We start from the raw sequence: 26688 nt of genomic DNA on the forward strand, positions 1-26688 counted from the left end.
ATGTAGCAGGTTCAGCTGCTGAGCCTGCCCCATACTCCCCACCTGACATTGTCACATATGTTAAAGAGTCACTGTTGTATTTTTATTTTATTTTTTTTGCAGAAATCAATAGTCCAGGCAATTTTAAGAAACTTTGTATTTGGGTTTATTAGCCAAATATGTCATTATCTGCATTTAAAAAGCCTTTTCCTAGGTCCCCCCCTCCCTCCTCTTTTCCATCCACTCCAAAAAATCAGGAAATTGTGACTTGTTGCATCAGACGTACCCAGTCTGATCTATAGAGAGGGGAGCAGGGAGGAGGGAGTTAGCCGACAGCAGAAAGCAGATAACAGAGGATTACAGGCACAGAGCTGGGTGACAGCTGTAATCAGAGCTCAGAGAGGTCATTGCTGACTGTCAGAGGAGATAAAGGGTGAGGTAGTTGTAGATTAACTCTTTGTTGTCCTGTTTTGGTCTTTTATTTAGCTCTCTCCATAGGAGAACAATGAAGACAGGGGGGAGAGCTTCAAACTGCTTTTTCATGATAAAAATGCATTTTACGGCTAATAAACCCAATGACAACGTTTCTTAAAATCGCCTGGACTATTGATTTCTGCAAAAAAAAAAAAATCACAACAGTGACACTTTAACTATCTGAATGGGGTTAAAGAGCCTGTTCCATTAGGATGATACCTGCCCATATGCCCTCTTAGATAGGAACGGCCCATACTGAGTCTTGCTGTGGGATTTTAATATACCCCTGCAGTGACTTCAACTGTTAGGGCTCCAGTTGCTGCAAGACAACCACTCCTAGCACAAGAAAAAACATATATATATAGGATCTGTAGCCTAATTTTTCCCTCAGCTCTGACCTAAATCTTTCTGCCTTCTACTTCTCATAACCCAGAGCTTTTCTATTAACAGAGTTTTTTTTTCTGCCTTGACAGCTGATGACTGCCGGCTTCTCTGCAAGTTACCGAAAGTGAAGTGCTTACGCAACGACCAGAGGGAAGGTACGGGGCCTATCGGGGGACCCATCTGCAGACATTGCCTTAACATTAATGGACAGGAGCTGGGAGCAGAAGGAAGTTGTACTGGGAGCAGCTGATAAGCTCAGAGCGGCAAAGCGCGGAACAACCTGATGATTTTTTATAGGAACAGATCAAATATTTATTCATCAAAAGGGCATTCACCCATAAATGTCCTATGTCTGTTAGTGCGCAAGCTGGGCGACAGTCAGGATGGCGGTCAGTATAGCTGCCACAAGGTTCGGCATCTAATTTTGACTTCTGAGTGAAAGACAAATAAATACAGTACTTCTTTGAAAATACTTTAAATGGGTGTACAGCTCCTATTCAGATCTATAAGCCTCCATGGTAACAGACTACAAACAAATTCTGTGTAGTCTAGGGGCTGTATTACATGGCTCGATCACCACTGTTAACAAGCGCCAATCTGCTAAATGGACGCTCGTTTATGGAGCCAATTACATTATATATTATATACATTATATACATATACATTATATTATATATTAGTCTTGTCTGTGCCTTTTTTTTTAAATAATAAAGTATATACATACCTCTTCACGCTTCTGCCCCCTCCCTGGTGTCTTCCTGGCTTCTACCCAGTCCCTGCAGCTGCCGTAAGAACTGGCAAAGCTGCTCTCTGAAGTGACAGGCCGCTCAGCCAATCACTGCTCGCGGCTCTGTCCCGTCTCAGCCGGTGATTGGCTAAGCATCCTGCCACTTCAGATACCGGCTCTGAAGTTCCACCGACGGCTGCGGGCAGAAGCCAGGACAACACCAGGGAGGGGGCAGAAGCTCCGGGGAGCGTGGACAGGTACGTAGATACTTTATTCTTTTCTGTACTCGTCCATCAGCTGGCAGACAGTGATTTTAGGTCAGGACCAAAAGACACGATTAGGAGATGATCATTGCCAGCGGCCGATCTTTGTCTTTATTACACAGAGCGATAATCTGCCAAATTGCCCTGATTCGACAGATTATCGCTCCATGTAATAGGGCCCTAAGACATTAGCAGTAGCGGTCTCTGGCACCAAGCACCCCAAGCCAATCGCTTGGGGCCTCCAACATCCAGGGGGGCCCCCACACCCCGCTCTTGTGCTTAAGACCGCTGGACAGGGCCGCTGCCCCGCTCTCTGCTGCGATCTGGACTGTAACTATGAGCACTCGTAATGAGCGCTCATAGTTACATGCAGCAGCACTGACAGGGCTCCCGTCCTGTCAGTCACTCTTGTGGCCGCAGAAAGTGTTTTCCCTGCGGTCACAAGTGGCCGCTTTGTCCTTGTGGTGCCGGTGCTCCAGTGACATCACTGGAGCATCGGCGCCAGGACAAGGGGAGTGCGGCCACAAGAGTGAAGAGAAGAGGAGACGCCCAGACCCAGGTGAGTATAAATGTTTGTTTTATTGTTTTATATACTATATGGGAGGGAGAGCACACAGGGGTCTGTTTAACTGGGGGAGCGCACAGCGGGGGTCTATATAAATGGGGGAGCACACAGGGGGGTCTATATAAAAGGGGGAGCACACAGGGGGACTATATATAACTGGGGGAGCACACAGGGGGGCTATAGACTACTGGGGCAGCACACAGGGGGTCTATATACTACTTGGGGCAGCAGAATGGGGTCTATATACAACTGGGGGAGAACACAGGAGGTCTATATCGAAGTGAGGGAGCAAACATGGGAGCCATATACTACTGGGGGAGCACACGGGGGTCTATATACTAGTGGTAGGGCACACAAGGGTCTATATACTACTGGTTAGGCACACAGGGGTCTATATACTACTGGGGGAACATACAGGGGGTCTATATACTACTGGTGAGGCACACAGGGGGTCTATATACTGCTGGGGGCAGCACACAAGGGGTCTATATACTGTTGGAGGAGCACACATGGGGTCTATATACTACTGGGAGAGTACACAGGGGTCTATATAATACTGGTGGGGCACACAGGGGGTCTATATACTACTTGGGGAACCACACAGGGGGTTTTCATACTACTGAAGGAACACACAGGGGTCTATATTTAAGTGGGGGAGCACACAGGCGGTCTATATCCAAGTGGGGGAGCACACAGGGGGGCTAAATACCACTGAGGGAGCACACAGGGGGGCTATATACAAGTGGGGAGCACACAGGGAGTCTATATACTAGTGGGGGAGCACACAGGGGGTATATACAGCTGGGGGCAGCACACAGTGGGTATATACGACTGGGGGCAACACACAGTGGGTCTATATACAACTGGGGCAGCACACAGGGAGTCTACTTCTGGGGGAGCACACAGAGGTCTATATACTACTGGGGGAAGCACACAAGGGGTATATACTACTGGGGGCAGCACTCAAGGGGTATATACTACTGGGGGCAGCACACAGTGGTCTATTGTTGTGTAGCGCATGTCGAGGGGTGGGGGCCCCAGACATAACTTCGTTGGGGCCCCAGAAATGCCAAGACCGCCCCTGGACATTAGTCATGTGTTATTTTACTCCCTCTGCAAGAGGATTAGAGGAGTAACAAAAGACTGCATAGCCCTGTAGTCTGCATGGGTACGGTATATATAAAATGATAGGATTACAGTGTGAGGACTTCATCTTAGTGGGACTGTTCATTAAAAGAGATTCTGGACATTTTTAAAAGCAGGCAGGGGGGAATTTGACCATGAGTAGGAACTTACCTCTCCCCATGACCATGCTGAGCTGTGGGGCCGAGCTCTGACATGCCTGACACTTCACAACCCTGCTGGTGGACTGGCTGCTCAGCTAGTCAGTGACTTGGGCTGGATGCTGTTCCAGTCACTGATTGGCTGAGCTGCCAGTCCATCAGTCAGGACAGGTCTTTTGCCCCCCGAGTTGTGATAACGTCACAACTTGGGTAAAGTTCCTTCTGGTGGGTGCACAGGGAGAGGTAAATTTGTACTTTTAATCAATTTACCCACTGCTGGCTGAAAGATTTTATAAATTACCTGACTTCTCCTTTAAATACTTATGCAAACATTTCTGTTTATTATTCCATATATTATAAAATATATGTTTCTAATTTTTCTGATCACTGACCATGGTAACAGACTACAAACAAACCATGTAGTTATGTGTTAATTTACTCCCTTTGCCAAACACTAGAAGAAAGGGAAAAAATAATACTTGCCTTATAATATAAAAATATGCAGTGTTGCAAATTACTTCTATTGAAAAACAATTCATGTTTGGTCCTATGTGTCTCCACGGTAACAGACTACAAATATACCTTATGTAGTCTGCTCCTGTAGTCATACAGTTAGATACACTTTCTAAAACACCAGAAGAAAGGGAGAAGAGTAGAGATGAGCAAACCGAGTTCGGGTTCGAGTCGATCCGAACGTTCGGTATTTGATTAGCTGGGGCTGCTGAACTTGGATAAAGCTCTAAGGTTGTCTGGAAAAGATGGATACAGCCAATGACTATATCCATGATTTCCACATAGCCTAAGGGCTTTATCCAAGTTCAGCAGCCACCGCTAATCAAATGCCGAAAGTTTGGGTTCGGATCGACTCGAGCATGCTCCAGGTTCGCTCATCTCTAGAGAAGAGTAATACAAGGCTGCAAGAGCAGTCTATTTAGGATTGTAATCTGTAACCATAGGTCTGCATAGGAGCTGTATACACAAAACGATTCTGATGAAAACAGCGCCACATCTATCCATAGGTTACGTGTTGTATTGCAGCTTGACTCTATAGAAGTAAATAGAGCTGAGTAGCGATATCACACACAGTGTAAGGGACAAGCTTTCCTAATTCCGGAGGAACCCTTAAAGGAGAAGTCCAGTGAAAGTTTTTATTAAAGTATCGCATTGTCCCCCAAAAGTTATACAAATCACCAATATACACCTATTACAGTAAATGCTTATAAAGTGTTTTTTCCCTGTACTTACTACTGCATCAAGGCTTCACTTCCTGGATAAAATGGTGATGTCACGACCCGACTCCCAGAGCTGTGCGGGCTGTGGCTGCTGGAGAGGATGATGGCAGAGGGATGCTCAGTGTCCTTCCAGTGCCCTGTGTCCCTCAGTGTCCCCCTGCCATCATCCTCTCCACCAGCCACAGCCTGCACTGCTCTGGGAGCGGGGTCGTGACATCACCATTTTATCCAGGAAGTGAAGCCTTGATGCAGTAGTAAGTGCAGTGAAAAAAGCACTTTATAAGCATTTCCAATAATAAGTTTATATTGGTGATTTGTATAACTTCTTCCTTTAAAGGTCTCTATTTGTATACAGGTTTCCCCCTAGTAGTCACATGAGTAGATGTGTATTAGAGGAACAGAGCTCTATATAAACAGAACACCGGAGCTTGATCAGGTCTAATAGGAAAATGCCTAATAAATTTGTAACTTTATGTTTATTTTAAACAAAGCTTTATTTGTTACAATGCAGCGTTATTTATATGCTTTACCCGCGTCAGGAATGAGTCCTTATATCTTCTATCTTACTCCTGTTATATATTGGTGAATAGGAACTATTAGGATTTTATAGGCACATAAAATCTGATTTGCGCTGCACGCCTCTCCTTGCATTAAACCACGCCGTAAAATCCGCCGCCTTATTCCTCTTACAGTTTTAGGATAATCAATCAGTATCCGGCTCCTGATATAAAATCAATTCCTTTGTGTTGGAGAATAAATCGCATCTAACAAGCTACATTGACTCTAATAGAGCGATGCCACCTCCCCAGCAGCCGTTGTGATATTATCCAAGCACTTTACCCCCCTCCCACCCTGTAATATTTCTATAACACATCTGTCTGTCCGTCAGCAATCCCAGATGATTCATGTACGGATCAGATCAAATGAAAGTAGTAATTATGCATGTAAACAGAGGGGGCACATGTTTATATATCATCTGGCTGATCATGCTGCCTTTATATTACCCAGGAGATATATAGTGCTGCTGCGTGTTAACTGCTTAGTGCCATGGCTGCAATCAACCAGATTTAGATTTCGTTTTACCACTAGGAGGCAGTATACAATCATATACTACTTTAATATGTTGGTATGATTTGCCTTGCTCAATGTGAACCCAGCATTGTAGGGAACACAAAGGCCCCATCCAATACAGAGCCACTTCTTATACGGCAATAAATACATGTAGCCCATTGCCCCCAAGTGGGGTCAACAGCTTTTTCAGTACAGTAGGAAACTCTTTTGCTTAATGGAGAAATCTGGCGAAAATGTTTATTAAAGTATTGTATTGCCCCCCCAAAACTTATGCAAATCACCAATATACACTTATTTTCGGAATAAAGTCCTTTTTCCCCTGCACTTACTACTGCATCAAGGCTTCACTTCCTGGATAACATGGTGATGTCACTTCCTGGATAACATGGTGATATCACGACCCGACTCCCAGAGCTGTGCGGGCTGTGGCTGCTGGAGAGGATGATGGCAGAGGGATGCTCAGTGTCCCTCCAGTGCCCTGTGTCCCTCAGTGTCCCCCTGCCATCATCCTCTCCAGCAGCCACAGCCCACACAGCTCTGGGAGTCAGGTCGTGACATCACCATTTTATCCAGGAAGTGAAGCCTTGATGCAGTAGTAGATGCAGGGGAAAAAACACTTTATAGGCATTTCCCGTAATAAGTGTATATTGGTGATTTGAATAACTTTTGCGGGGCAATACAATACACACCCAAAATTCTAGCAAAAAAACCTTCCATAGTGAAATAGTTAATAAAACAAATCGAATTGCATAACCTACATAATAATTAAGATACATAATAATGATATCTTTATTTATAAATCAAATTTGTTAATAAAATCCATAAAATTACACAGTACACTAGGACATGCACAGACACACAGAAAAATAGCCAGGGGCACACACCTGGTTGCAGGGGCTGAGCATTAATGTTAACACTAATATACATAAGGTGCATATAAAGATATATATATATACACACACACACAGACATATTTTATTATATCAATGTAAAAGTAGGCGACCGGTAGTCATAGAGGTAAACTGGTCATACATAGAATAATCCTAAAATAGAGTATGCAGTACAAGCCCTATAAAAGGAAAAATGCAGTAATCCACACACATATATGATAATACCAAAGAATAGGGGGCTTACTGATAGTTAACAGAAGCAGACCAGAATCCAAAAAATATATATATATGAAGAATGACAATTACAAAGACAAAGGCCTCTGATGACTCACTCCATCCCAACCATTTGGCCCCCGGTCCGTCACGTATTTTGCTACCCAAAGCCTTGCCAGGAGCTGATGTTTCTACCATACAAGCCCACCTATATACCCCTCATATCTCATTCCAACCAATAGATTCCACCCCCTCATTAAAGGGGTTATCCAGCTCTACAAAAACATGGCTAATTTTGCACCACTCTTGTCTCCAAATTGGGTTGGGTTTGAAACTCAGTTCCATTGAATTAAATGGAGCTTAAAGGGGTTCTCCAGCGCTACAAAAATATGGCCATTTTTACCCCTACTGTTGTCTCCAGTTCAGGTGCAGTTTGCAATTAAGCTCAGTTTACTTCAATGGAACTGAGTTTCAAAACCCCACCCAAACTGGAGACAACAGTAGGGGGAAAGTGGCCATATTTTTGTAGCGCTGGATAACCCCTTTAATTGCAAACCACACCTGAACTGGAGACAAGAGTGTGGGAAAAGTGGCCATGTTTTTGTAGCACCCGATGACACCTTTAACACATCTGATTGTCTTCACTAATCCTGCTGCATTCGCAGTCTATCTGCCCTTACATCATCTCCTCCATTAGTATGTGGCGCCACACATTCACGTGGAATGCCGCAGATGCATACGGACTGCTTCAACCTACCTCACATCTGTAACATCCGGTCCCGGTCCTAAAGCAATCCCTATGTTACTGACCATATCCCTTTGTTCCCTAGCCGCATCAGATCAGATGATGGCCTTCATAATGCACTCTTCAGTGTACTGTGAGGCCACACCAAAATGGCGCACGTCTTAGTAGTGGCTGTGAGAAGCCTGGTTGTTTGTTCATTTATTCATACTACGCGTGCCATTTTGGTGTGGCCCTGGATAAAGTATAACTCTATGACCCACACATCCACGTGGATGTGTGGTGCCACATACTATTGGTTGGAATGAGATATGAGGGGTATATAGGTGGGCTTATATGATAGTAACATCAGCCCCTAAGAAAGCTTTGGGTAGCGAAACACGTGTCGGGCACTCAGGGGGTTTCAGCGGTTACGGTGGAGTGAGGCACCGGAGGTTTGGTTTGCCTTTCTAATTGTTATTCTTTATACATATACTGTATATATATTTTGAATTCTGGTCTGCTTCTGTTAACCATCAGTAAGCCCCGTATTCTTAAGTATTATCATATCTTTTATAGGGCTTGTACTGCATACCCTATTGTGACTAAGGATTATTCTATATATGACCAGTTTACCTCTATGACTGCCGGTCGGCTCTTTTTACACACACACACACACACATATATATATATATATATATATATATATAAAATCTTTATATGCACCTTATGTATATTAGTGTTAACATTGCATCCAGGTGTGTGCCCCTGGCTATTTTTCTGTGTGTCTGTGCATGTCTTAGTGAATTGTATAGTGTAATTTTATGGATTTTATTAACAAATTTGATTTATAAATAAAGATATACTTCAGTATAATGTTGTCTTGTTAATCATTATGTAGGTTATGGGGCAATACAAAACAAAAATTACAAAAAATTAAATCTTCTCCTTTAATAAAACCTATTACAGAGTTTCTTAAAATCACTTGCACTATTGATATTTATTGATTTTTAAAAAAATTACATTTAAATTACAGGCATGCTTTAACCCATGCAGTAGCCAAGATCACCAGCTGTCGTGAATTTTTTTTTTGCAGAAATCAATAGTCCAGGCGATTTTAAGAAACTTTGTAATTAGGTTTATTAGCCGAAAAATGCATTTTTATCATGAAAAAGCAGTTTGAAGCTCTCCCCCCTGTCTTCATTGTTCTCCTATGGAGAGAGCTAAATAAAAGACCAAAACAGGACAACAAAGAGTTAATCTACAAATACCTCACCCTTTATCTCCTCTGACAGTCACCACTGACCTTTCTGACCTCTGATTACAGTGTTCACCCAGCTCCATGCCTGTAATCTCTTTGTTCTCAGCTTTCTGCTGTCGGCTAACTCCCGCCTCCCTTCTCCCTAGAACAGACTGGGTACGTCTGATGTAACAAGTCACAATTTCCAGATTTTTTGCAGTGGATGGAAAAGAGGAGGGAGGGGAGACCTAGGAAAAGGCTTTTTAAATGCAGATAATGGCATATTTGGCTAATAAACCCAATTACAAAGTTTCTTAAAATCTCCTGGACTATTGATTTCTGCAAAAAAAAAAAAAAAAAAATACGACAGTGACTCTTTAACCCCTTAACCTCTTAACCCTTAGACGACCCAGGGCGTATAGTTACGCCATGGAAGTCTGTCCCCAGACGACCTAGGGCGTAACTGTACGCCCTGGGTGTTTCTCACGCTATGAAGCGTGCTCCGGAGCGGAGCGCGCTTCATAGCAGGTGAGGGCCGGCTGCAATCAGCAGCCGGGACCTCACCGGTAATGACACGCTGCAGCGATCGCGCTGCCGCGTGTCATTAACTCCTTAAACGCCGCGATCGCGGCGGGACCGCGGCGTTTAAGTGTAAGTGACAGGGGGAGTCCCCTGTCACTTACCGATCGGGACCCCCGCAGTGTGACTGCGGGGGTCCCGATCGGTAAAACGGGCCGCCGGAGGTCTCTCACCTGCCTCCGTGCGGTCCGATCGGCGCTCTGGTCACTGAGCCTGCACAGGCAGGCTCAATGAGCAGAGCGCCGATAACACTGATCAATGCTATGCCTATGGCATAGCATTCATCAGTGTAAAAATCCAAGTAGTGAATGTAAAAGTCCCCCAAAGGGACTTCAAATGTGTAAAAAAAAAAAGTTAAAAACACTAACACACAACCCCAAAACCCCTCCCCCAATGAAATTTGAAATCACCCCACTTTCCCATTATATAAATAAAACATATAAAAATAAATAAATAGATAAACATATAATATACCGTAGCGTGCGTAATTGTCCGATCTATTAAAATATAACAAGCGTCATTGCGAACGGTAAACGGCGTACACGAAAAGAGGGAAAAAAGTGCGCGGATTACCGATTTTATGTTACATTATATATATATAAAAAAATTAATAAAAAGTGATCAAAACGTCCGATCTTCACAAATATGGTATTAATAAAAACTAGAGATCATGGCGGAAAAAATGACACCCCATACAGCCCCGTAGGTTAAAAAATAAAACCGTTATAAGCGTCACAATAGTCCCATTTTATTTATAATTAATTGCCAAAAAAAAGGATTTCATTTAAAAAAAATATATAACATTAGAGAATCTGCGTAAACCTGCATGTGGTTGTGTTCGGACTGACCTATAGAGTAATAGTGTCATGTCACTTTTACCATATAGTATATTACGTAGACACAGGAACCCCCCAAACGTTACCATATTGCATTCTTTTTTGCGATTTCACCAATTTATATCTTCATAAATAATATATTTGGAATTCCATCATACATGTTATGGTAAAATGAAAGACGCCATTACAAAGTACAACTATTCCTGTAAAAAACAAGCACTTACATGGCCTGTAGATAAAAAACTGAAAGTGCTGGAGCTCTTAGAAGGGGAGGAGGGGAAAACGGAAACACTAAGATCAAAATTTGCGCGGTCCACTGGGTCATTTTGGGCCTGGTCCTCAAAGGGTTAAGGACATAGGACGTACCGGTACGTCCTATGTCCTCACTTGCACTTCAAAGCGGGGCCGCGCGGCGGCCCCGCTTTGAAGTGCCGCGATCCCGGGTGCCGCGTGTAGCCCGGGACCGCCGCTATTAGCGGGCACGGTCTGATCGCCGTGCCCGCTAATTAGCTAATCGGAGGCAGCTGTCAAAGTTGACAGCTGCCTCCGATTACCGGAGGCAACGTTTCCCTGGTGTCTAGTGGGGGAGATCGCTCCTCCGGGACCTTGTCCCGGAGGAGCGATCTCCGTTACTGATGCCGGCCGGGGACGCGTCCAAGATAGCGCCGTCCTCGGCTCGGCACTCGTTCGTTTTCGGCTGCAGCAGCCGAAAGCAAACGAGTGCCGATCTCATGGATCTCTGCAGCATATCTATGCTGCAGAGATCTCAATGAGAGATCCAAGTGTATATACTAGAAGTCCCCCAGGCGGGCTTCTAGTATATGTGTAAAAAAAAAAAAAAAAGTGTTGTTAATAGTAAAAAGCCCCCTCCCCTAATAAAAGTCTGAATCACCCCCCTTTTCCCAGGTTTTAAATAAAAGTAAACAAATAAATAAATAAATAAACATGTTTGCTATCGCCGCGTGCGTAATCGCCCGAACTATTAATTAATCACATTCCTGATCTCGTACGGTAAACGGCGTCAGCGCAAAAAAATCCCAAAGTGCAAAATTGCGCATTTTTGGTCGCATCAAATCCAGAAAAAATTTAATAAAAAGCGATCAAAAGACGTATATGGGCAATCAAGGTACCGATAGAAAGATCACATCATGGCGCAAAAAATGACACCTCGCACAGCCCCATAGACCAAAGGATAAAAGCGCTATAAGCCTGGGAATGGAGCGATTTTAAGGAACGTATATTGGTTAACAACGGTTTGAATTTTTTACAGGCCATCAGATACAATATAAGTTATACATGTTATATATCGTTTTAATCGTAACGACTTGAGGAACATGCATAATAAGTCAGTTTTACCCCAGGGTGAATGGCATAAAAACACATTTCCCCCAAATAAAAGAAATGCGTTTTTTTTTTCAATTTCACCACACTTCGAATTTTTTTCTGGTTTCGCAGTGTACTTTATGCAAAAATTCAGCCTGTAATTGCAAAGTACAATTAGTGACGCAAAAAATAAGGGGTCATGTGGGTTTCTAGGTGGAAAAATGCAAGTGCTATGACCTTTTAAACACAAGGAGGAAAAACCGAAAACGTAAAAACGAAAATGGGCCATGTCCTTAAAGGGTTAAGGACGGAGCCACTTTTCATTTTTGCGTTTTAGTTTTTTCCTCCTTGTGTTTAAAAGGCCATAGCACCTGCATTTTTACACCTAGAAACCCACATGAGCCCTGTTTTTTTTGCGTCACTAATTGTACTTTGCAATTACAGGCTGAATTTTTGCATAAAGTACACTGCGAAACCAGGAAAAAATTCAAAGTGTGGTATTTGGGGGGTATTTGTTTGTACGCCATTCGCCGTGGGGTAAAATTGACTTGTTATTTATGTTCCTCAAGTCGTTACGATTACAACGATATATAGCATGTATAACTTATTGTATCTGATGGCCTGTAAAAAATTCAAACCATTGTTAACAAATATACGTTCCTTTAAATCGCTCCATTCCCAGGCTTATAGCACTTTTATCCTTTGGTCTATGGGGCTGTGTGAGGTGTCATTTTTTGCGCCTTGATGTTTACTTTCTATCGGTACCTTGATTGCGCATATACGACTTTTTGATCGCTTTTTATTAAAATTTTTCTGGATTTGATGCGACCAAAAATACACAATTTTGCACTTTGGGATTTTTTGGCGCTTACGCTGTTTACCATGCGAGATCAGGAATGTGATTAATTAATAGTTCGGGCGATTACGCACGCGGCGATAGCAAACATGTTTATTTATTTATTTTTATTAACAACATGGGAAAAGGGAGATGATTCTGACTTTTATTAGGGGAGGGGGCTTTTTACTAATAACAACTTTTTTTTTTTTTTTTTTTACACTTATACTAGAAGCCCTCTTGGGGTTAGGGTTATTCCCCCTGGGGTTAGGGTTATTCCCCCATGGGGGACTTCTATAAGTGCATTGATCTCTCATTGAGATCTTTGCTGTATAGTAATACAGCAAAGATCAATGAGATCGGCACTCGGATGCTTTCGGCTGCTGCAGCCGAAAGCATCCGAGTGCCGAGTCGGGATCAGCGCCATTTTGGCGGAGACCCCGACCGGCACAAGTCACGGAGATCTGCATCTGATTACTGTATAAGCGGGCATGGCGATCTGACCGTGCCTGCTAATACCCACGGTCCCAAGCTACAAGCGGCACCCGGACCGCGGCGGTTCAGAGCGGGGTCGCCGCTCTTTTCTATCATAGACAACTAAAAAAACAGACATGCACTAATCCTTCCAACACTCCAGAGCATGAAGAAAAACATTATGGGGGGGATTTATCAAACTGGTGTAAAGTAGAATTGTCTTAGTTGCCCCTAGCAACCAATCAGATCCCACCTTTCATTTTTAAAAGAATCTGTGAGGAATGAGAAGTGGAATCTGATTGGTTGCTAGGGGCAACTGAGACAATTCTACTTTACACCAGTTTGAGAAATCTCCCCCTATGTCCTGGGCTGGGCATCCATTCACTACTGTAGACCTATAAGAAAGCTGGCATTAACTTTTCTAACACCCTAGTTCAGGCATGTCCAAAGTCCGTCCGGAGGGCCATTTGCGGCCCGCGTTCCGAACTTTTACGGCCCCCCAGGTATCCAGCTTGCTATTATCTGCCTGTGTTATGAAGCATATAGCATGTAGCATGTAAAATGGTCGGCCCTCGCACATGTTCACTTCATCAAATTTGGCACTCTTCGAAAAAAGTTTGGACATGCCTGCCCTAGTTAGTACACCAGGGAAGTGCGGGTTAACCCATAGAACACCATGAAATTTAGCCTGAACAGCTTTACTACTATAGACTACATGCAGGAATGGTCTGGACTAGAAACCTGCTCCCTAGAGGAAGGTGTGTCTTGTAGAATGCATAGCTACATACATCCCAGTGCTCCCAACTGGGGTTATCACGATCCAACCCTGAGCCTGCATAGAAGAATACTGTCTCTTATATGAAGACTACAGAGACTGTGAACAGGTTTGGATTCAATGTTAAACATTTAACTTTTTGATTCAGCACTTCATCCCGTCCATAGCTATACCTTAGCATGAAAATTATAGCTACGTGCTGTCACCACTAGATGGAGTGAAGGAGTTTACTGCATACAGTAAAAGTTCTCCAATTGGTGGCTGCAGGCAGAATCTTATAATATAACTTAGTGTCTTTACAAGTGATGCTCCATAGCAGAACACGCTCTTAACCACTAGAATATACTGTATGTGGCTGCCTGGAGTGAAGTGGGGGCAGTGATCAGAGGCACAGTCACTAGTTCTTTGTCTTTCTCCTATGAGCAGGTGGTAACTGTGTCCTGACAAAGCTGGTGCCAACCGATAGCCACTTGTCTCCCCAGTTAATTTTTCTTCCAATAATGGGTGCAAATCTCCAGCCCACTGGAGACTGGAAAGCGAGAGAGATTGCACTATGCTATACTTTCCCTCAGTACAGCCATGGCATCTGAGTAAGTGCTACCCTTCCCTCTGGAAGGTTCCTATCTAAGCGTGTTTTTATGTGTTAACCCTTCTACTATCAGTCGTACCTAGTACAATGTTACAAGGTTACAGTGTTAGACCATGACAGCACAGTACAAATACATAAAACGGATACAAAGCAAGCCACAAGCTGAATGACGCCCAACTACAGGCCCGGCAGGGAGCCCCAGCGGGACATTGCAGATATATCAATCAGCACAGTGGGCAGCTAATAACAGTTTATCTCATCTGCCATATTGTAAGGCCATGAGATCTCAGCACATTGTGCTCCCTAGAGGTCCAAACCAGCTATAGAGATGCTGACCCGACAGCCGGATATGACAGCTACATCTGCTGCCCGGTGAGCGGCAGAAAATCCTATGTAGGTGTCATTTTTACCTTTGATATAACTGGAAAGTTAGAATAGGTGATGCAGGGATTTATTTAACAAATGTGGAGTTTCCTTTTTAAGAAAAGAAGAAAAAAAAAGATACGAAATGTAAATGTGTTAATTCTGGGAAAGAGGACAATCTCTACATCTGCATAATTTATTCATAATTATATGCAGAATATTCATGAGACTTCACAGCGATCGCTTCTCTTGTGTACATCCTCCCACATACAGGAGACAAAGACACCAGGCATTAACATGAGCCCTGACAATGCTGAACACTGAGCGCTGGAAGTGCGGCTGGTGTGTATGAGAAGGTAGCACCAGGGAGCTGACATTAACCTTTACAGTAACCCCTCTATTACCCTAGACTTCCTGGGAAATGTGCGTTAACCTCTGCACTACCCAAGACTACCAGGGAAGTAGAAAACACACACTAACCCCAGCTCTACTGTAGAGCACCAGGAAGATTAGACATTATGTTGCTGCCCATGGTGAGACTAACAATTAATTCCATGCTTGTTATTATCTAGTCACTCTCCTTCCCCCAGTTCTGAGCTGCTGCTTTGTGCTGAAGACACAAAAATCTGTGTGTGAGCTTTTCTCTTTGTCTCCGCCTCCTCTCCCTCCCTTCTGAGACGGCTAATGTAAACAAGTCCCTGACTGGCATTATCTGCAACATTGTAGCTTCTTTGTAATGCTGGGAGGGTTAATCACAGCAAGTTCATCAGCAACTTGACCTCAGATTTACCCTCCCAGCATTACAAAGAAGTTACAAAGTTGCAGATAAAGCCTGACAGGGACTTCTTTACATCTGCTGTCTCAGAAGGGAAAATAAGGAGGGGGAGATGGAGAAAAAAAACCTCACAAACAGTTCTTCAGCTGAAAGCATCAGCTCAAAACTGGGGGAAGGAGTCTGAACAGATAATGACAAGTATGGAAGGAATTGTTGGTCTCACCATGGGCAGCATGGAATACCTCTTTAACTTCTCCACTACCCTAGTCCCTAATGCGAATGGAAATGAACGTTGTAGGGCCATGTGTCCAGAATCCCAGGTGCTGATCCTCCTTATGGAGATATTGATGATGGGGAACCTTTAAGGCAAAGTTTGTGATGCAGCCAATCAGAAGTCTACTCCGAAACAGTGCCGCCTATAGAGGGGTGATACAAGTATGGCTGATGGAGTCATGTTTGTACCCTCTATAAAGGGTTAGCTTACAGGACAGCGGCAGTGAGGACATCCTTACATCAGCCTTACATCTGTTATATATAGTCACATACTGGATTCCAGTTGGGAGGAAGAGGAGTAGTCACCATATTAGATATGAGTAGACCTTACTGTGCCATCCGTTGATGGGTGGTCTTTACTTTCACAATCATGTGATCACGCCAGCTCTTTACCCCCTTGTCTAGCGCTATTGATAAACACCAGTGGATGAGACATATTGTGAGCAGCGTTTAATCTCGTGATCTGCCGTTTTCTCATTCAGTCTTCGCTGATTCAGTCAGTGTTTTGAGGGAAGAAAGTTTGAAGGGAACTTCCTGTGTCGTCCGGAGATGTTGCCTGAGATGTGCAGCAAAGCGAAGCGAAACCTCGTTAAAATTCATAGTCTGATTCTTCTCTGTGGAACAAGCTAAATTAGTTATCACAATGATGGAGGCCTCTCCAGGTCTTTCATTTTCCCTGCCAAGTGTCACTTTTATGGCCGCTGCTTTATTGAATGAGCGTTTGTTTCAGGCTCCTGTGGTTTCCAGATTTACTGAATATTTTTGTTGTTTTTTTTTTTTCGTTCTGGTAAAATACTACAATTATTGTGCAAATGAATCGACTTCAGGCCAATGATCTCTCCTTGTGGCGCATATTGGGAGGTTTGCTGCCTAGAAGTCATATCCTTTCAGGTCGGGGACTCTATGGAGCAAGTAACATACCTGCGCTTACATGTTTGACTCCTTATCACTCCTTACATCATGACGCTGTCCTTATCCCTTCTCCCTATCAAAATCAGGTCACTGCCCCCCCCCCCCCCACAAGATCAATATACTCTTCTCCTGAAATAGTCTGTGCTGCTCAGCTCCCTCTACTATACAATGTAGTCTGTCACACACCCCGCCACACACTTTTTCCTTTTTTACACCCCCCCCCCACACACAAATACTTGCCTCCTTTTATCATGACACTGCCCCTGTCACCCACACCCCTATCTTCACCAACCTATCTTCCTGATATACTCTGTGCTGCTTTAACATCTTCTCCTTCCACTATGTAATTCTCACTCTCACAATTATATGATCTCACCTAAAATACTCTGTGCTGCTATACAATGTGGTCTGTGAACACCACCCCCCCCCCCACACACACACACACGCGCGCGCGCGCGCACACACACACACACTTCATTTTCCTCCTTTAATCATGACGCTGCCCCTGCCCCTGTACACCCCTATGTTCACCAATATGATCCTGTCACTGCCCCCACAAAATCAACACGCTCCTGTCCTGACATACTCTGTGCTGCTGGAAGCTTTTCTCCTTCCCCTATGTAATCCTCACACTCTCACTTTTGTGTGATCTCTCACTTTTCTCTATTGCCCTTCTCTAATTATAAACATGTTTCCTAAAATACTCTGTGCTGCTGGAGGAACCCCCCCTCTACTATGTATTTCTCAGTCTACCTCCCACTTGTTACCACTATCCTTCCTCACAACCTGACACTGGACCTGTCACATACAGCTCTGCTATACTGACATCATCACATGAAGGGGCAAGATCAGCATACTCCTCTCCTAAAATGCTCTGTGCTGCTGGGGGCTCTACGTCTTACTCTATGTAACCCTCAGTTCCTGACTCTTCATTTGTCTCCATTCCCTTGCATCATGACCTTGACCCCATCACCTCTCCTAACATGATTACACGGCACTGCCCCCTACAAAATCAGGACACTCCTTTCCTGAAATACTCTGTGCCCCCGGAGATTCTGCTCCTTTCACTATCTAAATCAGAGTCTTGCCTCTCTTCTAGTGTGTCATGACATTAGCGGAGTCCCCTCCACCCCTATTCTTACTAAGGCTGGGTTCACACTGCGTTTTTGCAATCCGTTTTTTGAAAAAAAAAAAAAAAACGGATTAAAAAAACGGATGCATTTGTGATCATCCGTTTTGATCCGTTTTTCCATTGACTTCCATTGTAAAAAAAAACGGATCAAACGGATCATTTTTTTTTACGGACACAAAAACGTAGCTGACACTACTTTTGTGTCTGTTAAAAAAATCGGTTCCGTTTTGTTCCGTTTTTTTTTACAATGGAAGTCAATGGAAAAACGGATCAAAACGGATGCACACTAATGCATCCGTTTTTTTCATCCTTTTTTCATCCGTTTTTTGCAAAAAACGGATGAAAAAAACGGATTGCAAAAACGCAGTGTGAACCTAGCCTTACATGATTGCAGACTGTTCTGTCTCCGCCCACTGAAATAAAAAGTTCAAATAATTGGTACAAAAAGAAGTAAAAGGCTTCTTGTAAATGATCTGGCGCCTCTGAGCTCCTTTGTTTAGGGTAAAATTCAATCTGTGCCAGTTCCCTTAAGCTAAACGTGTCGGGGCCATATGCCAATTTTGCAGAGAGTTTATTAGTGAGTAATAAAGCCATACTGTGCCTATAAAATACCGCCAAACAACGTCCACCTAATAGTTCTGCTGGAGACATAGGATTTCAAGAGGTTTCCTGCAGGGAATTAGAGAGCTTCCCGAATGGGCGATTACCCGGTCACCCCTGATAAAACCCAGACCGGGGTGAGACAAGCCACAGTCCATAGCCGGAGACTCCAGTGAGTCCGTATGAATATTTACGCCTCGCCAATAACACTGTTTGAGGTTTTATGTACTCGTCGCACGCTGGATATGTGGAGTATGGAGCTGTATTTTTTAGCATTAGGCCGTTTACATAGTAAATCTCCATTACAAATGGTTTGGCTGAGAGCGCTGAATCTCGTCTTCGGTGAATCCTGCTGAGACCCCGGAGAACATCGGAGAAGTGTTCTGCCTGTGAACTCTCCAAGTTCTGAATTTTAAATTTACTTTTATGATCTTGCGCACGTTATGTTTCATCGTTCCCCAGTCATGTCTTCAGGAGACGGCACAACGCATACAAAGCAGGAAGACGCCGGCACTATATACACGGTCAGCACCAGGGTGTTCAGGAGAGCCTGTAAAACACTGCAAACATTACAAGACCCCTAGGCCAACATGCGTTCCTAAAGGGAATGTGCCATCAGAAAAGTTGTTTGTTATACATATTTTTATTATATATTTTTTAAATTTTACATACAATTATACAATAGTCTTGAGATCTTGCAGTTTTCATTGTTACCACAAGGGCCTAAAACTAAGCTGAGGTTTCCTCTTGTGTCTGTGATGATAAAGAGGAGAGGTGAGCTGTACAGTATTAGGCTATATTCACACAACGTGAACAACCGTCCGTTCGGTGACCCCAGCCGGGTCATCATCATCTTTCCGCCCCGTGATCTTTTCGGCTGCAGAGCTCTGATGCGGGCACATCAGCGCGCACCCGCATCAGAGCTTCTCATAGCACACAGTGAAGTGAGCTGCCAGAGTTGCTCGCTTAATTGTGTGTACTGACAGGGTTTCCTACGGCCGCAATTCATTGAATTGCGGCCGCAGAAAACTGACATGTCAGTTATTTGCGGCCCTGCACGGGATCCCGGCCGGCGCGTGTACGATGTGTATACGCTTCGGCCGGGATCCCATTGAAAATAATGCATTGCCGATGGCAATAACGGCCGTACTTTAACGTAATGTGAAGAGATGAAGCTCACAGCTCAGCCTCCCCCTCCTGTGGAATTGCCATGTCAATTCTTTCAGCGGACGGCGGAATCGGCCCGGCTATGGAATGGTGTCTATGACACGGGGGAAGATGCGCGTTCCTGCAAGCGGGTACAGTCAGTTCCGGACTGAGCTATCTGGGGCCCACCAGATGAAATGATCCTGGGGGCCCATCAATGAAGAACCAGTGAGAAACGAAATGTCAGTCAATGTTAGTGCAGGTTCTCAAGTTGGGGGCCCACCAGAGGATTCTCTGGTCCCCTTGTGGACCAGTCCGACACTGACTGTACAGTACAGTGGCTGGGACATTTAAGAGAAGTCCCTGTCCATCTAAATAGTTTGGGTAATGCTCTATACTGATAGCATAGGTCAGTTTTTCCGATTCTATGGCTATCCAGTTGATGGCATAATACGATTCCAATCAGTATCGGACTGGGGTATCTGGGGCCCACCAATGAAGAACCAATGAGTAAAAAACATATCAGTCAGTGTTAGTGCAGGTTCTAAAGCTGGGGGCCCACTGGAGGATCCACTGGGTACAGTGACGGATTCCACCTGAACGTCTCCACGCAGATTCCGTAGTGTGAACCCACCCTTAAGACCCTTAAAGATCACAGAGTGTGATCAGTCATGTTACCAGCTCCTGTCCATTGTGGTCTGTGTTCATGGGGCTTGCTGTAAAGCATATCAAAAACAGCTCAGGCAAGATGAAGTTTAAAAAATTGCAATAAATAAATAGAAACAGATTGGAAAAAAGAACATGCTCCAGGATCTGCCTCTAATCAGTAAAAAATCTTGGTAATACATGCCCTTTCAGGCTGGTGTTAAGGCCCTATTCCACGGGCTGACTGAGAGGCGCAAACAAGCGCTATTAGCACTTGTTTGATCCTCGTTCCCCGCTCACCGCCGCCGCTATAACACGTGGCAGCAGCGAGCAGGTGAGTGCGGGAGGGGCCACGGGGAGCTGCGAGGGGGCTGCCCGGGTGATCGCTAGATCGTCCGGGCAGCCCATAGCATACAGCAGCAGTCTGCTACCGCCGCTCCTATTCCGCGGAACATGTTTAAAAGACAAAGCAACGATCAGATGACATGAACGATGTCGGCTGATCGTTGCTTTCTATTCCACAGGACAATTATCATCCGAGTACGGACGATAATCGTTCCGTGGAATAGGGCCTTTAGTGATGTCATCAGATCCATTGAGGTGGTGTAATTTCAGGGTGACTACATAATGTGCGCTCTATATAAGAATATCTTGTGGCTTATCTGAAGGAAGCAAAGGTATATTGAGCCCAGGCTGCCATACAGTCTATATAGGAGCCATTTATAAGTATATATAATAGAATACAAATAGGGGAGATTTATCAGACCTTGGAGCAGTTGTCCATATCAACCAGCTTCCAGCTTTCATTTTCACTGGCATTTTTAAAATGTAAGAAGCAATCTGATTGGTTGATATAGGCAACTGCTACCCCGTTCCATTCCACAAAGTTTGATAAATTTCCCCAATATATTGTTGGCTTTTGCTGCAGCAGACGGGCACTGAGTTCTATAATCTAAAGGGGTACTCTGGCGAAATTTTTTTTCTTTTAAACTTGTTTTAGAAAATTATATAGATTTGTAATTTACTTCTATTTAAAAATATCACATCTTCCAGAACTTATCAGCTGCTGTATGTCCTGCAGGAAGTGGTGTATTCTTTTCAGTCTGAAACATTGCTGTCTGCTGCCACCTCTGTCCGTGTCAGGAACTGTCCAGAGCAGGAGCAAATCTTCATAGAAAACCTCTCCAGCTCTGGATATTTCCTGACATTGACAGAGGTGGCAGCAAAAAGCACTGTGTCAGACAAGAAAGAATACACCACTTCCTGCAGGACGTACAGCAGTTATAAGTAATGGAAGACTTGAAAGATTTTTACAGAAGTAAATTACAAATCTATATAACTTTCTTTAACCTGTTATTAGAAGATTATGCTCAGCTCTTTCTCCATAGTAGACTCACTTAACAGTGGTTCTTTCATGATATACATTGGATGTTTATGAATTGAATATTTGGATACCCTTAGCCATTAGCTATAGCCATTGATATCTTTACATTACTTTTTTTTCATCCTCAGAAAACAGATGGAAAAATTAATGCATCCATTTTAATCCGTTCTTCCATTGTAAAAAGAAAATGGATCAAAATTAATCTGTTTTTTTTTTTTAACATACACAAAAATAGGCTCAGCTAAGATTTTGTGTACCATAAAAAATGGATGTGTTTTGATCTGCTTTTTTATAATAGAAGTCAATGGTAAAACGGATCAAAACGGATGCACATAAATGCATTAATTTTTCCATCAGTTTTTTTTTTTTTTTTTGCAAGAACCGATTGCAAAAACGTAGTATGGACCCAGCCTTAAATGTAACGGTTAGCAGCTATTTAAGACAGGGAAGATGCTGTGTTGTTCCTTAATATCGTATCATGTTTTTATAGGACTCACTTTTATTACTTGCAGGTTTGATTCGGTCTCGAGTGAGAGGGGCAGATCTGGCCAAGGCCGGAGTCCTCACCTTCCTAGACAGTCACTGTGAGGTCAATAAGGACTGGCTGCCCCCCCTGCTGAAGAGAGTGAAGGAGGTCAGACATTTCCCAAAATTCACTGCAATAAAACAAAAGAAAAAAATGTAAAAACAAAACAAAAAAATAAAATTTTCAGAATACATGAATTCACTATATATGTATTTATGCCTTTGTAGGAGCCGACCCGTGTGGTGAGTCCTGTCATAGATATCATCAACCTGGACACATTTGCTTATATTGCTGCATCTTCAGATCTCAGAGGAGGTGAGAGATAAGGTCCTATACAATCCTTTATATATACCTCATACTGCTAACACTGCTCACATTTACTTCTTCAGTATTATAGCGGTTATATTCTTGTATTTACGGAGCAGTATTATAGTAGTTATAGTCTTGGATATAGGAGTAGTATTGTAGTAGTTATTTTCTTGTATATAGGAGCAGTATTATAGTAGTTATATTCTTGTCTATAGGAGGCAGTATTATAGTAGTTATATTCTTGTATATAGGAGTAGTATTGTAGTAGTTATTTTCTTGTATATAGGAGCAGTATTATAGTACTTATATATTATTGTACATTTTCTCACTTATAATATTGTACGTCTGTCCTGTAGGTTGGTATTTAGGGTTAGGATATAAGAAAACTATATTTGGCTAGGTTCACACAACGTTTAATAGCATCCGTTGCATAGCAAAGGACGCTGGACAGTCAGCCAACTGGCTGCACTCAGCCCGTTCCTGCAGCCGATACCTCCATATCGGCTACAGGCACGTTCTTTTTTCACAATTGATTTGCGGGCACCGGCAGCTGTGCCCGCAAATTAATTAGCCATTCACTCCAATGCAATGTGTGGCCTCGCTGCACATTGCGTTGTGTAAACAGCTGATGTTTCCGGAAGCTGTTCAGTGAACAGCGTCCAGAAATAATTGACAGGCACATTATTCTAATGCCCGTTCTAAAGATCGGGCGTTAGAATAACAATGTGAGAACACAGCGGGCGGCATTGCATTGACTTCAATGCAATGCCGCCTCTGCAGTAAAGAACGGATGCTGAGGCAATTGCAATCAGCGTCCGTTCTTTACTTAAAAAGAACGTTGTGTGAACATAGCCTTTCATTGTAATTAAAACTTCCATAAAAAACGTGGAGGGATTAGTATCTTTAGCTTTGGTGGTAGTGCCCTCTTCCTTGGATGTCTAGGATGATAGAGAAAGGCATATTTATTCCCTGGTGGTCTAGTATATAATAGGGAGTTACTGTCAGGTTTTCCGGTATTATATTTTCCCTAGCGATGTGTCTTGCCGTTATCCTACATTTGCATGTTTTCCTTACTGCAGACTAAGTAAGATTTTTTTTTCTTGCTAAGAGTGCAGTCTATAGTCTGGGAAATAAAGTGGTTATTTTTACATTTTATTTTATCACACGCTTCATTTGCGTCTGGTAGCTCATGGAGAATATGTGCACCTGGTCTCCGTACCGAGCAGTAAATGGAGTAAGTGCAGGGAGATTACAGAACACACGGTCTTACCTTACACCACAGCAGATGTTTCTTCTTCCAGCGCGGGACTCAGGAAAGCTGCATCTAATGTGGAGACCAAGCTGCAGGCAGATTACTATTGACTTCAGTAGCAGAGCAGAGTCTCCAATATAGGGCATGCTAATAATACCTATAGGGCCCCTATACTATTATATCAACCATACGCTACGAACATCCAACGTACATATTGGGTACCCCCAAAAAGGTCACACCGTATAACCAGTAAAGGATATTGGATTCCACAGAAGAGCCCCAAGCCATAGATCTCCATTATTATTCGCATTATAAGAAGGGGGGGGGGCACTGAATTACTTGCTGCTTATATATATATTACTCTTATTCCAATATCAATCCTGATGTGACTCAAAGGAAGTGATTGATGATTATACATTAAATAATTCATCATCTGACATCATCCCTCAGATGCTATATTACATGCTGCCAAAGCCGAACCATCAATACTTTTCACATTATAATAGAATTGTGACACTTGTAATATGGATGTTCACCTCCAGGCCAAGAGTACGCAGAGTGCTCAACATCAACGCCATCTGTTCTCAAGTAAAGCCATGCATATCAAGGGGTTTAGCCCCCAAAACTAAAGTGCAAAGGCTCTAGGGTCGGAGGTAGCATAGGTGGATATAACAATGTAGCAGGACTAACAGTATAAACATCAATAGCAGTGTAGCAGGACTAACAGTATAGACATTGATAGCAGTGTAGCAGAACTGACAACGTAGGAGGGGATAGCAGTGTAGACAGAGAAAGCAATGTAGGCAGGACTAACAGTATAGACATCAATAGCAGTGTTGCATGGCTAACAGTATAGACATTGATAGCAGTGTAGCCGGACTAACAGTATATACAACATTGGCAGTGCAGCAGGACTAACAGTATATACATTAATACATGTGTAGCAGGACTAACAACATAGGCATTGATAGCAGTGTAGCAGGATTAAATGTATAGGCATTAATAGCAGTGTAGCAGGGCTAACAACATAGGAGGTGATAGCAGTGTTGGCAGTACTAACCCTAGGCAGGAGGGGAAAGCAGTGTAGACAGGACTAATAGCACAGGAAGAGATAGCAGTGTAGGCACAGGACTTACAGCATAGATGGTGATAGCAGTGTAGGCACAGGACTAACAATGTAGGTGGGCATAGCAGTGTAGGCACAGGACTAACAATGTAGGTGGGCATAGCAGTGTAGGCACAGGACTAACAATGTAGGTGGGCATAGCAGTGTAGGCACAGGACTAACAATATAGGTGGGCATAGCAGTGTAGGCACAGGACTAACAATATAGGTGGGCATAGCAGTGTAGGCACAGGACTAACAATGTAGGTGGGCATAGCAGTGTAGGCACAGGACTAACAATGTAGGTGGGCATAGCAGTGTAGGCAGGTTTTTGAGCATAGGAGGAGACAGCAGTGAAGACAGGACCAATAGCGTAGATGGGGATAGGAGTGTAGGCAGGACTAATAGCTTAGATGGGGATAGGAGTGTAGGCAGGACTAATAGCATAGATGGGGATAGGAGTGTAGGCAGGACTAATAGTATAGATGGGGATAGGAGTGTAGGCAGGACTAATAGCATAGATGGGGATAGGAGTGTAGGCAGGACTAATAGCATAGATGGGGATAGGAGTGTAGGCAGGACCAATAGCATAGATGGGGATAGGAGTGTAGGCAGGACTAATAGCATAGATGGGGATAGGAGTGTAGGCAGGACTAATAGCATAGATGGGGATAGGAGTGTAGGCAGGACCAATAGCATAGATGGGGATAGGAGTGTAGGCAGGACTAATAGCGTAGATGGGGATAGGAGTGTAGGCAGGACTAATAGCAGAGGCCTAGCTGGTGATGGCTGCAGATGAAGTGGTCAGGCTAAAGAACTATTCACATACTTTTGTCCATGAGGAGATTATCTTTATGTAGAAATGTATTTGCATTTAGATACATTTTTTGTATATATATTATTTGTATATATATGTTTTATTGCCTCCTCCTCAGGCTTTGACTGGAGTTTGCACTTTAAGTGGGAACAGCTCTCGGCAGAACAAAAAGCTAAAAGATTGGACCCCACTGAACCAATAAAGTAAGTGTAATACCCGAGTACTCCATGTCCGTGCTGGTTTCATACTAAGATGACAAAACCTCAGCCCTGCCCCCAGAGTATAGTTATATATTCTATTTTCATATAACTGGGCACTATGTAATACTACATTGCGTCCTCCTGCAACTTATCACCAATAGTTACAGCTGATTGATGGTTTAGCAGTGTTTAGATCTGAAGGGTGAATACGATTGCAGGGCATGATAATGATATATATCTATATATAAAATGTTCACTGCTCATTCACAGGACGCCTGTCATAGCCGGGGGTCTCTTTGTGATAGACAAGTCTTGGTTCATTCACTTGGGCAAGTATGACACAGCCATGGACATCTGGGGCGGAGAGAATTTTGGTAAGTGGTTTAAATTCCTAATACTGTTATGTTATATACTATACAGATGTAGCAGAGCTGGGAAAAATTATGAAAAACATGAGGCTGATTCCCAGGGGGAAAAAAAAGTGAAAAGGTCCATCTGCCCCGAAGGGTCACAGTAATGCAGACAGTTCTGGTTACTTGGTGACTTGTGTCTCGTACACTCGGGAACGTGTACCGTACTGTGTCTCCTCGGGTCACTTGACAGTGAAAGTTACTCAGTTCCCTAAATCTTTGTAAATTTTAACTGTTCTGGAGTTTATGCCATCATTTCTGTAAGGATCTAGTAAACAGTGAATGATATTTGCGTTGGGAACAACCAGGTTTGGTTTTGCTTTAGCTGAATGTTCCTAATGCAAATGATGTCCAGTTACGGGAGGAGGACCAAGAGCTTTAAGGGTA

At 43.4% G+C, this 26688-nt stretch overlaps 1 long non-coding RNA gene across 1 annotated transcript; it reads left to right on the forward strand.

Moving 5' to 3' along the window:
* The first annotated feature begins 926 nt into the window (after positions 1 to 926).
* Positions 927 to 26251, forward strand: LOC138775202 (uncharacterized). Its single transcript, XR_011360519.1, has 5 exons — positions 927 to 992; positions 22196 to 22317; positions 22437 to 22524; positions 25810 to 25894; positions 26162 to 26251. It is a non-coding gene; the product is annotated as an uncharacterized lncRNA (long non-coding RNA).
* Positions 26252 to 26688: the final 437 nt, after the last annotated feature.

Source organism: Dendropsophus ebraccatus, unplaced genomic scaffold (assembly GCF_027789765.1).
Source record: "Dendropsophus ebraccatus isolate aDenEbr1 unplaced genomic scaffold, aDenEbr1.pat pat_scaffold_1397_ctg1, whole genome shotgun sequence".
Lineage (NCBI taxonomy): Eukaryota > Metazoa > Chordata > Amphibia > Anura > Hylidae > Dendropsophus > Dendropsophus ebraccatus.